Source organism: Natrix helvetica (assembly GCF_964273705.1).
Source record: "Natrix helvetica genome assembly, chromosome: 1".
NCBI lineage: Eukaryota > Metazoa > Chordata > Lepidosauria > Squamata > Natricidae > Natrix > Natrix helvetica.
The window spans coordinates 5,889,751-5,902,583 of NC_138548.1; positions in this window are offsets into that span (position 1 = coordinate 5,889,751).

Below are 12,833 nucleotides of genomic sequence, written 5' to 3' on the forward strand. Positions count from 1 at the left end.
GCATAGAAAAACTGAAGTCATAATTGTTGCAACAGTTTCACTTAGCAAACATTTTTGCAAGATGTTTAGAAGCAGCCCCCAGCGACCTCATTCAATTGGGATCAGTTGCAAAATGGAGGCCACTTTGGTAACTGCACAATGCAGCCATTTGACAAAGTGATCCATTCTGCTTCCCTCGGGTGATCTATGCCGCGTTGCAGAAAGCTCCCCTGGTAGGTGAAGTTTTAGGTGGATGTCAACATCATTGAATTTTGGACTACGGCACTGCTTCTCATCCTATGGTCCAAAGAACCTGGTGGGGAGAGGGACAACGTCATCACCTGGGGTCTGCAAAGGCTTGAAGAAATGTTATGATTTAAGTCTGGAGTTAAGTCTTGGAGATCCGTGGCCATAAAAGATATTTACAGGGGGCCTGTTGGAAAGAAATGTTGAGAACCACTAGTCTACAGGCTTGATATTTGGCCTAGGCTAGTAAAGCATTTCAGCATTCTTTAGGTTAATATGCTGAAGAGCATAAGGGAATCTGCAAAATTGTTCATCAGCAACGCTAGATCCATACTTAGTGTGCCAGGGAGACATTGTCATGAGCAAATAAGATTCTTGAATACATGGAAGCACCTGACCCAAACATTATCAATCATCCAGTGAAGGTCACAGAGAAACTTCCATTTGGTATCTGAAGGACCTTCCCAAGATTTATTCATTTCAGTTGCAGCTTGGTGTGATTTCTGCCCAGGGGTGGAATATGACCCGTACACCCCGGTACAGGCATACCAGTGCCTGCTGGGAGCACCAGGTACTGTTCCAGTACAGTGCTCCAGGGGGCCCACTCGGCCACCCATCCTCCTTACCAGTATTTGAGCCGATCGGAGCTTCTGCGCACATGAGTGGAGTGTACAGCACCCGCGCAACACTCCACCGAGCAGCTGGAGCATCACGGGTGGTAAGTCCGCATGTGTGTGCTGCACGCATGCTGCACACTTGCATGCGGTGGATGCCTGGCCCTGTTGCACTGTACCGGTTGCAATGGGATCCAGAATCCACCACTGCTTCTGCCCAATAGTCCACTATTGTAACAAGGAGAACGAACACAGCATTCCAGAGAATCTGCACTTTTTGTCCATCTATGGACCCTGGGATACAATTTTGTATCTCTTGTTTTGTCTCCGTATCTCATCTGCAATCCTGATCGTCTTCCTTAAGGACTGTCAAACCCTATAAGAGAGCCAAAAGAGATTGAAACCAGGGTTGATGTAGGAGATGACACGGCTGAGCCTGATGGAAGGGTCGATATTCTCCATTCACCTCAAGTCCCCAAGAAGTCCAGCCGAAATCTGTTGACTCTTATTTAGTGGCAAATTTGCTTCCACCATTTGTAGATCGGATTCTTACACATTGGCAACAAAAATCTTAACACCAAATACAAGCTGGGTGGATACGACCTCGTAGACGACCCTCACTCTGTCAAGGACTTAGGAGTACTCATCTCAAACTTTAACCTTAAACTGCCTACCGTGGACCTCACCCCATTCCTAAGAGGTGTGTAAGGGGGCGTGCATAAGTGCACCAGTGGGCCTATCGTCCCTGTTCTACTGTTCCCATTTATTTGTACTAATTTCTTATGTATATACATATACCTGCTTATACTTATATGTTTATCTGTTATATTCATACATTTATACTTGTTTTCTCATACATGCTTCACAAACCAAATAAACGAAATAAAAAATAAAATGTGGAAAATATTAGCATGCAATAAACCTATATTTATTTCGGTTGCTTAGACTTCTGATCTCCTGAGCTAGACAGTTGATGACATTCATATTGCAAATTTTTTATTGATTTTAAAATATATAGGGAAGGGTAAAAGGGTGTACAAAATTTTTTTGCAGCTTCCACACTGGTGGCGAAAATCCCTCCAAGAAACTCATAAACTTAACAATCTTAAAAATAAAATATAAAAGAAAGCATCAGAACAAATTTAACCAATATTATCAAACATGTGCTCTACTATTTTTCTTTGTTACTTTCTGTAATATCAACAATTACAATTATTCCAAATACATTCATTTTTGTGATCTAAGCCTTTTCGATATTGCTTCTTCTTCCCTGCCCGCGGGAGGGGCCTCAACGCCTCCCCCCCTCCTTATCTTGCGTCTTGCTGTCCTTTTCTCTACTCCCACTAAATTCCTCCTCTGGGGGGCGGGAAAGATTCTTTTTGATAAAGGCTTCCGCCTCTTGAATTTATTAATTCTGATCCTATTTCCCTCCCAGAAGACCATCATCCCCTCTGGTAACAGCCATCTAAACCAGGCCCCCGTGTTATATAATTTTTTTGATAAGGAGGAATATTTCCTCCTTCTCTCTCTTATTTTTGGGGGGGATCTGTTTGAGAATGGTGATCTGTTCCTCTTTGTATTTCAATGGTCTCTCCCTTTGGGTCGCAAGCACCTCATCCCTTGTGGATCTCCTGACAAATTTAACATGTACCTCTCTTGGAATGTTATGACTTCTGGCATATGCTGAGTTTATCCTATATGCTAGATCAAATATCCCACCATAATTGTTTCTTATCTCCCTTAATATAATCTGCTAAAATTGTACTCATAATCTCTTTAAGATCTTCGTTTTCTTCTTCTGGCAGGTTCTGAAATCTAAGACAGTTGATGACATTAAAGAGTACCAAGAGGTCACATTGAGTCAGGATGGATGCACTGCCCTCATTCTGCTCCTTCCAAAGCTCATCTAAATGTGCAACCAATACCATTTCCATCCCACACCCAGTCTTCAATGTTAACAGAAATGAGGTCTAGGGTCCATCAAAAGTATCCAAGTATGATGTGGTCCAGCAAGGACAGTGAACTGTTATGCCGAACCAAAGATGAAAAATTCTACTTCTGGGATGACCAATCATCCACACCTGCTTGGTTTTAACACAATCTTGCATTCTGAAAATGCCTTCCTGTTCTTCGCGTTAAAGCAGAATAAGAGAGTTGGAAGGGACCTTGGAGATTTTCTAGTCCAACCCTCTGCTGAAGCAGGAGACCCCATTCCATGTGAGATGAATGGTTGTCCAGTCCCTTCTTAAAAGTCTCCAGTGTTGGAACTTCCACTGATTAATTGTCCTCGTTGTCAGGAAAGTTCTCCTTAGTTCCAGTTGGATCGCTCCTTGATAAGGTTCATTCATCCATCCAATGCTTCTCCTGACTTCAGGTGGGCCACTACTGCCTTCGCTTGTGTGCATGTTGCACGCGCATGCACAATGCAATTAAAACTGTTCTGCACATTCACAGAATCCAAAAACAAGGTGATGGTGCCGATGGTGCTGCCCGGGGAACTGTTTTGGGGGTGTGGCAGGCCTGGGTCACTGCTGGTTCCAGCAACCCAGGCTACAAAATCATCACCGGTTCAACCAAACCAATCAGAACCAGTAGGAACCCAACACTGCTTCAGGGGCTTTGGAGAATACATTGTCCCCTTTTCTCTGTGACAGATCCTAAAATATTGGAAGACGGCTATCATGTCACTCCCCTTAGATTAGACCAGGGGTTCCAATGTGGGGCCCTTGCCCCATAGGATGTGGATTTGATTTTTAATGGGGGCAATTCGAAAATGAGCTCTTAACTGAATGTTTTAAAGCCTGCTAATTGTTCTTAGATATTTGTGTTTCATTTACCTATTGTTGTCTTTGTTAAAGTGCATTTGCTAGGGCCTGGTCTGAAAAGAAAGGGAGCAACTGCCAGCCAATGAGATTTGTTCCCACTAAGGATCCTGGGTCTCTCTCTCTCTATCTCTCTCTCTCTCCCTCCCTCCCTCCCTCCCTGGGCTTTGTTGCTGGGTGGTGGTAGGGAGAGCTGCTCTGTGGGGAGACAGAGTGGATGGTTGATGGGGAGAGCCCAGCAGTGGGGATACAGAACCAGGTCCCAAGTTCGTTCTATTATTTTTCGCTTTCATGGATGCCATGTTCTTTGGAGATTGTTTAAACAATGGCCTTTTAAGGAACATGGTGGCTCAGTGGCTAAGACGCTGAGCTCATCGATCAGAAAGGTTGGCGGTTTGGCAGTTTGAATCCCTAGTGCTGCGTAACAGAGTGAGCTCCCGTTACTTGTCCCAGCTTCTGCCAACCTAGCAGTTCGAAAGGAGGTAAAAATGCAAGTAGAAAAACAGGGACCACCTTTGCTGGGAAAGGAACAGCGTTCTGTGCGTCTTCGGCATTGAGTCATTCAGGCCACATGATGACACAGACGTCTTCGGACAGTGCTGGCTCTTCAGCTTTGAAACAGAGATGAGTACCGCCCCCTAGAGTTGGGAACAACTAGCACATATGTGCGAGGGGAATCTTTACCTTAATGGCCATTTAGGCTTCCTCCACATGAGTAGGAGTTCACTTTTTGAATAGTAAGAATTATATGTCAGAGCATCAGGATTTTAGAGATGCTGAAGTGGGGCATAGCCAAAAAAAGGTCGGGAACCACTGGATTAGACATACACAGTTCCTACAATCGTTCATCATAAGTTTCAGTGTCCAGCTGCCAAATCATCTTTCTTGCTCTTCTCTCCACTCTCTCTATGATCACATCTTTTTTATAACTGAATGCACTATTCCAAGTCTGGTCTTCCCAAGGCATTATAAAGTGGTTGTCAAGCCTGCAGTTTTCTTTGGGATCTTTGGCCTGCCACATTTTCAAATATTCTCCTATTCTTCCCGTTATTGTCGGGAAATGGGGGGGGGGATTGTTCGGAGTTACTTACTGTGTAGCCAAAACAAAATTATTTCTAGAAAGCCAAGGTCATCCTTTGTCTCTGCACCTGACAGGGACTGCCAGCATGGCAGTGGGGGATTGGACCATGTGATGGAATTGTTGGGTGTGGGGGCAAGATCTTGAACATTCAACTGGGTGGGGAAAACCTTGAAGCTTTCAGATTTGGGTTTCCCCAGATGTGCCAACATGGTTCTCTTAATAAATTGGAACTTTGAGCAACATGTTGCCTTGGACTCTGTTTTATTTTTGGATGCTATTTGGAACCCTGACAGTGGTACTAACACTTCACGTAATCTTGATTCTATCCCTCTGTTAATGCAGCCTAGGATTTAAACCATGACTCTTCCTCCCCATCCAACAGCCTTAATGCCCTAGGGCCAAACTGTGACAGCACTGCTTGGTCAGTCTACATATATACAACTGATCATCATCAGAATACGAATGATATCTGACTCCGACTGAGAAGGCCTTATTGATGGTCCCTGAAAGTTGGTGCATTGGGTGCAATCTCTTTTCATCAACCAACATTGAATGGAACCATCTTCAGATGAAGGACAGAACCACATAACAGTATGGACCCATTCTCTTGTTCCTCCAGTTTCTAATTTCATCCACTGCCCTGTGGCTACACATAAACTAGTTCTTCCATCCAAGCATTGGCATGACTGCTGACAGTTACCAGGATACAACTCATTTGTTGTATGCCAGCATGGCCCATTAGCTCTCATACCACCTGATCAACTATGGCAGAGGCCAAACTCCCTCTTATGTGCAAGGGGTAAGTTTCATGGAGGTCAAATTCAGAACTACAAATTCATGACTCCACCTGTTCTACATAGGTAGAACAATTGTTTTTCCTTGCAATTATCAGAAGTACAGAAATTCATAGTGTATCCCCTGTGGATTTCTAGACACTTAAACGCTGAAGGTAAAACCTGCTATAAAAATATGTCTTGAGTTCTCCGGATGGGGACAGAAGACACCTTACTCTGTCTTACAAAGAGCTCAGTTGAGGGTTTGAGGAGAGTCACATGCCTTTGTTTCTTCTATAGTCACAGCCCAAGCACAGGTAAGAGGAAATATTGTTGCTATAAATTTATCCTGGTACCATCCAGGTGGCACAGGTGGTGTCTGCTCTGCTAAAGGTCCGGTGAGATTTCAGGAACCTTCAAATCAGTTTCTGCATAAAACCTTGATTTCTCTTCTAGGAGGGAAGGTGATAAGAATGACCAGGCAGGAGTCATGTCAATCCTGATTCTGATGCTATTCTCCCTCCTGGCTCCAACTACAGCGAAGAGGCTGCAAACCGTTTGTGTGTTCAGGGATTATATCAGTTTACAGAAAAGCTACTATAGGCCTGGTGATCTCATTATTGGTGGGAATTTGCCCATCGGAACCATTTTAAAGTCACCTGTCCTAGACTTTAATACAGTGAATCTTCTTATGGATAATTCGTAAGTTTCAGCTGAAGGAACAAATGCAGATAAATCATGTATTTACTTTAAATTTTGGGACTCCCTTCAGAAATACTTCTTCTACTATTTTCCACTGTCCTAGTGTAGTTCACATTATCTGCTTCTCTCAATAAAGTAACAAGCTCTTAAAATAGGGTGCAATTCTCAATCTTTTCCTCGGGAAGATGATGAAAAATAACATGAAGAGTCCAGTAGAAACTGTGCGGGCATAGTGAAAAAGGTGAATTATAATATTAATCTGGACAGTAACTTGGGGTGGAAAATTAAGATAAAAGCCCAATCCTATTAAGGTATTCAGGAGTTACAAAAATCCCTCTCAAAGTTGGTTATCAACATTGCTCGTGTATACAGGTGAAACTCGAAAAATTAGAATATCATGCAAAAGTTCCTTTATTTCAGTTATGCACCTTAAAAGGTGAAACTAATATATGAGATAAGACTCATTACATGCAAAGCAAGATAGTTCAAGCTGTGATTTGTCATAATTGTGATGATTATGGCTTACAGCTCATGAAAATCCCAAATCCACAATCTCAGAAAATTAGAATATTGTGAAAAGATGCAATATTCTAGGCTCAAAGTCTCCCACTCTAATCAGCTAATTAAGCCATAACACCTGCAAAGGGTTCCTGAGCCTTTAAATGGTCTCTCAGTCTGGTTCAGTAGGAATCACAATCATGGGAAAGACTGCTGACCTGACAGTTGTGCAGAAAACCATCATTGACACTCTCCATAAGGAGGGAAAGCCTCAAAAGGTAATTGCAAAAGAAGTTGGATGTTTCCAAAGTGCTGTATCAAAGCACAATTAATAGAAAGTTATGTGGAAGGGAAAAGTGTAGAAGAAAAAGGTGCACAAGCAGCAGGGATGACCGCAGCCTGGAGAGGATTGTCAGGATAACGCCATTCAAAATTGTTGGGGAGTTTCACAAGGAGTGGACTGAGGCTGGAGTCAGTGCATCAAAAGCCACCACACACAGACGGATCCTGGACATGGGCTTTAAATGTCGTATTCTTCTTGTCAAGCCGCTCCTGAACAACAAACAACATCAGAAGCGTCTTACCTGGGCTAAAGAAAAACAGACCTGGTCTGTTGCTCAGTGGTCCAAAGTCTTCTTTTCTGATGAGAGAAACTTTTGCATCTCATTTGGAAACCAAGGACCCAGACTATGGAGGAAGAATGGAGAGGCACACACTGCAAGATACTTGAAGTCCAGTGTGAAGTTTCCACAGTCTGTGTTGATTTGGGGAGCCATGTCATATGCTGGTGTTGGTCCACTGTGCTTCATTAAGTCCAGGGTCAATGCAATTGTCTACCAGGAGATTTTGGAGCACTTCATGCTTCCTTTCGCAGACGAGCTTTATGGGGATGCGGACTTCATTTTCCAGTAGGACTTGGCACCTGCCCACACTGCCAAAAGCACCAAAACCTGGTTCAATGACCATGGGATTACTGTGCTTGATTGGCCAGCAAACTCTCCTAACCTAAACCCCATAGAGAATCTATGTGGCATTGCCATCAGAAAGATGAGAGACATGAGACCGAACATTGCAGAAGAGCTGAAGGCCACTATTGAGGCATCCTGGTCTTCCATAGCACCTCAGCAGTGCCACAGGCTGATAGATTCCATGCCACGCCGCATTGAGGCAGTAATTGCTGCAAAAGGGGCCCAAACCAAGTACTGAGTACATATGCATGCTTATACTTTTCAGAGGTCTGATGTTGTTCTATGTACAATCCTTGTTTTATTGATTGCATGTAATATTCTAATTTTCTATGTTTGTGGATTTGGGGTTTTCATGAGCTGTAAGCCATAACCATCACAATTATGACAAATCACAGCTTGAACTATCTTATTTTGCATGTAATGAGTCTATCTTATATATTAGTTTCACTTTTGAGGTGATCCCACCGTACTTCAGTGCTCAGTAACATTTGCCACACCTGAAGGAGCTTTTCCAAGAGGGACGTAAAACTACTAGCCTGAAAGAGGAGCAGTTGGGAAGGATTGCAACCAATGGAGAAAACTGAAGATGGGAGGGATGTTAGAGGGCTAGAAAACACTCTACTATGTGGATGGAAAGCCTCATCTCCTTTCTCACAAAGTCCTCCAAGTTTAGATAAGAAAGATCCTTTTTTTAAAAAACCAATGAAATTTGGCAGCTGCTTCCTCCAAAATCCCCCCCCCCAAAAAAAAACCAATGAAGGAAACTCTACCAGCAGAAACAAGTTTTTCTGTAATGTCCCCTGATGTTTTTCTGACTATAGGCTCATCCCCATTAACTACCAGCAGTTCCTTGCCTTGATGTTTGCTGTCTCTGAGATCAATAAGGATTTTCTTCTGCTCCCCAACATCACCCTTGGCTTCCACATCCATCGCCATTTCCAGAGAGAGATTTATATTTCCTTAAACAGCCTCTCCATGCTCTCCGCACAAGGCCAAGTGGTTCCAGGTTACAAATGTGACCATCCGGACACTCTGCTGTCCGTCATTGGTGGTCTCAATGCCAAATTCTCAAGGCTGATGGCCTCCATCTTCAGCATCTTTAAGGTCCCACAGGTAAGAGAGCTGCACCAAATACAGCATGGAGTAGAGAGAGATCAGAAGGTTACTCTGGAACCCAAGATGAAACCAAAGGTAGTTTTTTTGGAGGTAGTATAACATGAGCTTGTAACAATTTATATGGGATAAAAGGGTAGCCAACATTTTAGTGCCATTTATAGTTGATGGTTTCTACCCTTGTTTTCTGAGTTACCTCAACCAATCAAAATGGGTAACTTGTAGCTCTTCGTAAGAAGGTTCAGTTTGCCACTCAACTCAGCTTGACTGCTGGGGCCATAAACCACCCAATTATGACCCCTAAAGTCAACATCAACGTTTAATTTGTCTTGGGACGACTTCCAGTTCCTGAAGGCGACGGACATATTGTCTGCCGCTCATCTCCCCGGCTCACTCCGTAAGGAGCACAGGGGGCCCTGAAGGGGTTTCCCTGCCGAAGGGCGGCTTGCTGAAGCCCCCCCGAAAGGCGGCAGCTGGTGGGGGTGCTTTTTAGGCTCGCCTAGGGGCTGGGGAGCAGAGGGGGGCAAGGAACAGCACTGCGCTGCCCGCCTCTTTGCCGAATGGACCTGGAGGAGAAAATGTAATTGGAGAAGTGCGGCAGGATCCTGGTGTTGGGGGGATCCATCCTGAACCCTCTGATCAATCAAAGGAAAAGCAGCAGACTCCTGTAAGTTTTGTGTTCATCCTATTTGAATGGAGATTAGAGGGGGGGTTCTTTTTTCTAAACCCCCCCCCCTCGGAATAAGTGGCATTTGAACAATCTCCCTTCAAAGAGAGACAACAAAGGCTGAGCCGTCACTTGAGCTGGCCAATGGTGGAAGATCTTTATCATGATTGCCAGGAATGACTGTGGAGCCTTTTCCCTTTAAAAACCTGGATGGAGATTTCTGCTTTCTTTCTCCCGGTTGAAAGAGGAGCTAAGATGGCGCCTGCCCTTCTTGTTTGTTTAATCATAAATAAAGTCTGCCCTTCAAAACCACCCTCAGCCTTACTACGCTCTCTGAGGGAAACCGAGACCCCCTCCCAAAATGTGGTTCGACTGAACTTTGCTTATTAGATACTCTACATCTGGTTTGCCTCCTGCCATGGAACTGTGAACGGCTGCTTTCGGCTTTGTTTTGTACTTTGGAGACCGGCACAGCTGCGCAATCCTTGGACACCATTTTCTTGGGAAAAGTTTGAAATCTCTGATCTTTAAATAAATGGGGCCCAAAAAGCCATTGACGGGCAAGTCACTCTCAGCCCCCACATCTGCCTCTTCCAGTCCCAGTATGCAACAGACAAAGATTACATCATTGTTACAGCAGGAGGGGACTGGAGAGGGACCAAAAAAACTATCAGTTACTCAAATGTTTCAAGAACTGATGAGGGGACAGAATGACTTGAAAAAAGAAATGACAGAGCTCAAAGAAGAACACAGAGACGTTAAACACCACATTGCAGAAAATAAACAAAAGATTTTGGTGTTAGAGGAGGGAGCGGCTGGACTGGGGGAGAAATTAAAACAATACGGAAGGGAAATGTAGACTTGGAAAACTCTTTGGCAAAAATAGAATTTGAAAGAATGTCCTTTTTTCTTAGATTCCAGAACCTACCAGAGACAAAAATCAATTGTGGTGGGATATGGATCTAGTCTATAGGATAAATACAGCATATGCTAGAAGCCATAACGTTCCAAGGGAGGTACATGTTAAATTTCTCAGGAGGACCACAAGGGATGAGGGACTTGGGACCCAAAGGGAGAGACCATTGAAATATAAAGATGAAGAAATCACCATTCTTAAGCAGATTCCAAAAAAGATAAGAGAGAGAAGGAGGAAGTATTCCCCCTTAACAAAGAAATTATATAATAAAGAAGTCTGGTTTAAATGGTTATTGCCAGAAGGAATGTTGATCTTCTGGGAGGGAAATAGGATTTGAATCAATACAGTACAGGAGGCAGAAGCCTTTATCAAAAAAAAATTCTCTCCTCCTAGAGGATGAACATAGTGAGGGTGGTGGGAGGAACAGCATGGTGCAGGACAAGAAGGAGGTGGGGCTGAAGGCTCCTCTGGGGACAGGGAGAAAGAAGCAATATCGAAAAGGCTCAGATCACAAAAATAAAAATATTTGAAATAAATAGCAATTGGTGGTACCCTAGAAAGTGACAAAGGAAAATGAATGAACACATGGTTAACATTACAGAATAAGATCTTGTTTTCTGCTTATCTTTTGTATTTTGTCTTTAAGATTGTAAAAACTGTGAGTGCTGGATGGGTTACTAACAGCAGTGTGGGAGCTGCCAAAATTTTTGTATACCTATTTACCCTTCCCCATATATGTGTAAAAACCAATAAAATATTTTGGAAGAAAAAAAAACATTTACTTTATCTTTGAAAAAAAGAATCTCTTTTTCTCCAGCTAGGTGTTGGCTTTGAGTTCTCTCAGGGAGAGAGAAGAGTTTATCCTTCCTTCTTCCGGATTAATCCCAAGGAATCCCCTCAGTATGTGGGCTTAGTCCAGCTGCTCCTGTATTTCCAGTGGAACTGGGTTGGGCTTCTGGCCCCTGAAAATGACAGTGGAGAGCATTTCATCTCAACTCTGATGCCAATGCTCCAGGAGAAAGAGATCTGCCTGGCCTTCACTGGAATGTGGAAATTGGATGGTCTCAATATTATGGTGAATAAATTACTTCACATTTTCCTAACATGGTCTAAAATAGATGTGTTTATTCTGTTTGGAGATTCCGCTGTTACTGGCTGTGTACCAGCAGCTGTGCTTTTTTATGATATAATCAAAAGGAGACCATTTAGGAAAGTTTGGATCTTAACTTCCCATTGGAAACTTAGTATGGAGGAATCTGAACATGTATTGCTATTTATAAAGCCTTTCCATGGGGTCTTGCATTTTAGGGACCACTCTGGGGATGTCTCTGAATTCAGCCACTTCCTTCTGTCTTTAGACCCCTTGAACCCCCAAGGAGATGTCTTTCTCCCTCCATGGTGGGAAATTGTCTTTGACTGCAAGATCCATCTATCAGGAAGGATCCCTCCAAAGGGGGAAAAACAATGTACAGGAAAGGAGAATGTGCAGAATCTGCCCAACTACACTTTTGAAAGGAGCATGACAGGTGAAAGTTACAATATCTACAATGCCGTTTATGCACTGGCACATGCTTTACATGCAATGTATGGATCCAGAGCCCAACCGACCATGATGAGGCTTGGAAAGAGGATCTCAGATGTCCAGTCATGGCAGGTAATTAATGTGACTTTTGATTCTGTGCACAGATGTTTTGAAAGGAAACTCCCCATATCAATTTCTTCAGTTACTGATTAAATGTCTGCATACTCCCATATCAATCCATCTCAAATCATATTAAAATATCAATTATTAAAAGTAAAGGTTCCCCTCTCTAGGGGGTGGTGCTCATCTCCATTTCAAAACCGAAGAGCCAGCGCTGTCCAAAGATGTCTCCATTGTGGCCACCACGACTAAATGCCAAAGGCACATGGAGCACTGTTACGTTCACACCAAAGGTGGTTCCTATTTTTCTACTTGCATTTTTACATGCTTTCGAACTACTCGGTTGGCAGCAGCTGGGACGAGTCACAGGAGCTCACTCCATTATGCAGCACTAGGGATTCAAACTGCCGACCTTTCTGATCTACAAGCTCAGTGTCTTAGCCATTGAGTCAATTAATAAAATTATTAAAAGTTATTAAAAATGGTTAAAACCATGTTTTATTGAAAGAGGGTACAGGAGGGGGGGAAGTAAATGAAACCAATGGTCCAGAGGTTCCACAGAGGAAAGACTTTTATAAAGTCCTGAATGGCCTTCAACAGCTGCCCGAGTTTCAGAAGGTGACCATTCCGAGGAGGAAGAGGTGTCAGCCCAAAGCAAGATAGCAATCTGGGTGTGTTTGTGCCACATACAGCAGGTCGGTTGAAATCTTAGAGGGCATCTATGCAGAACAATCTCAGTTTTGCTCAGAATGGGCCCCGAATTCAACTTGTAAAAATTCACTCAATTCGTTTTAAGCTTGTTTTATGTTTCC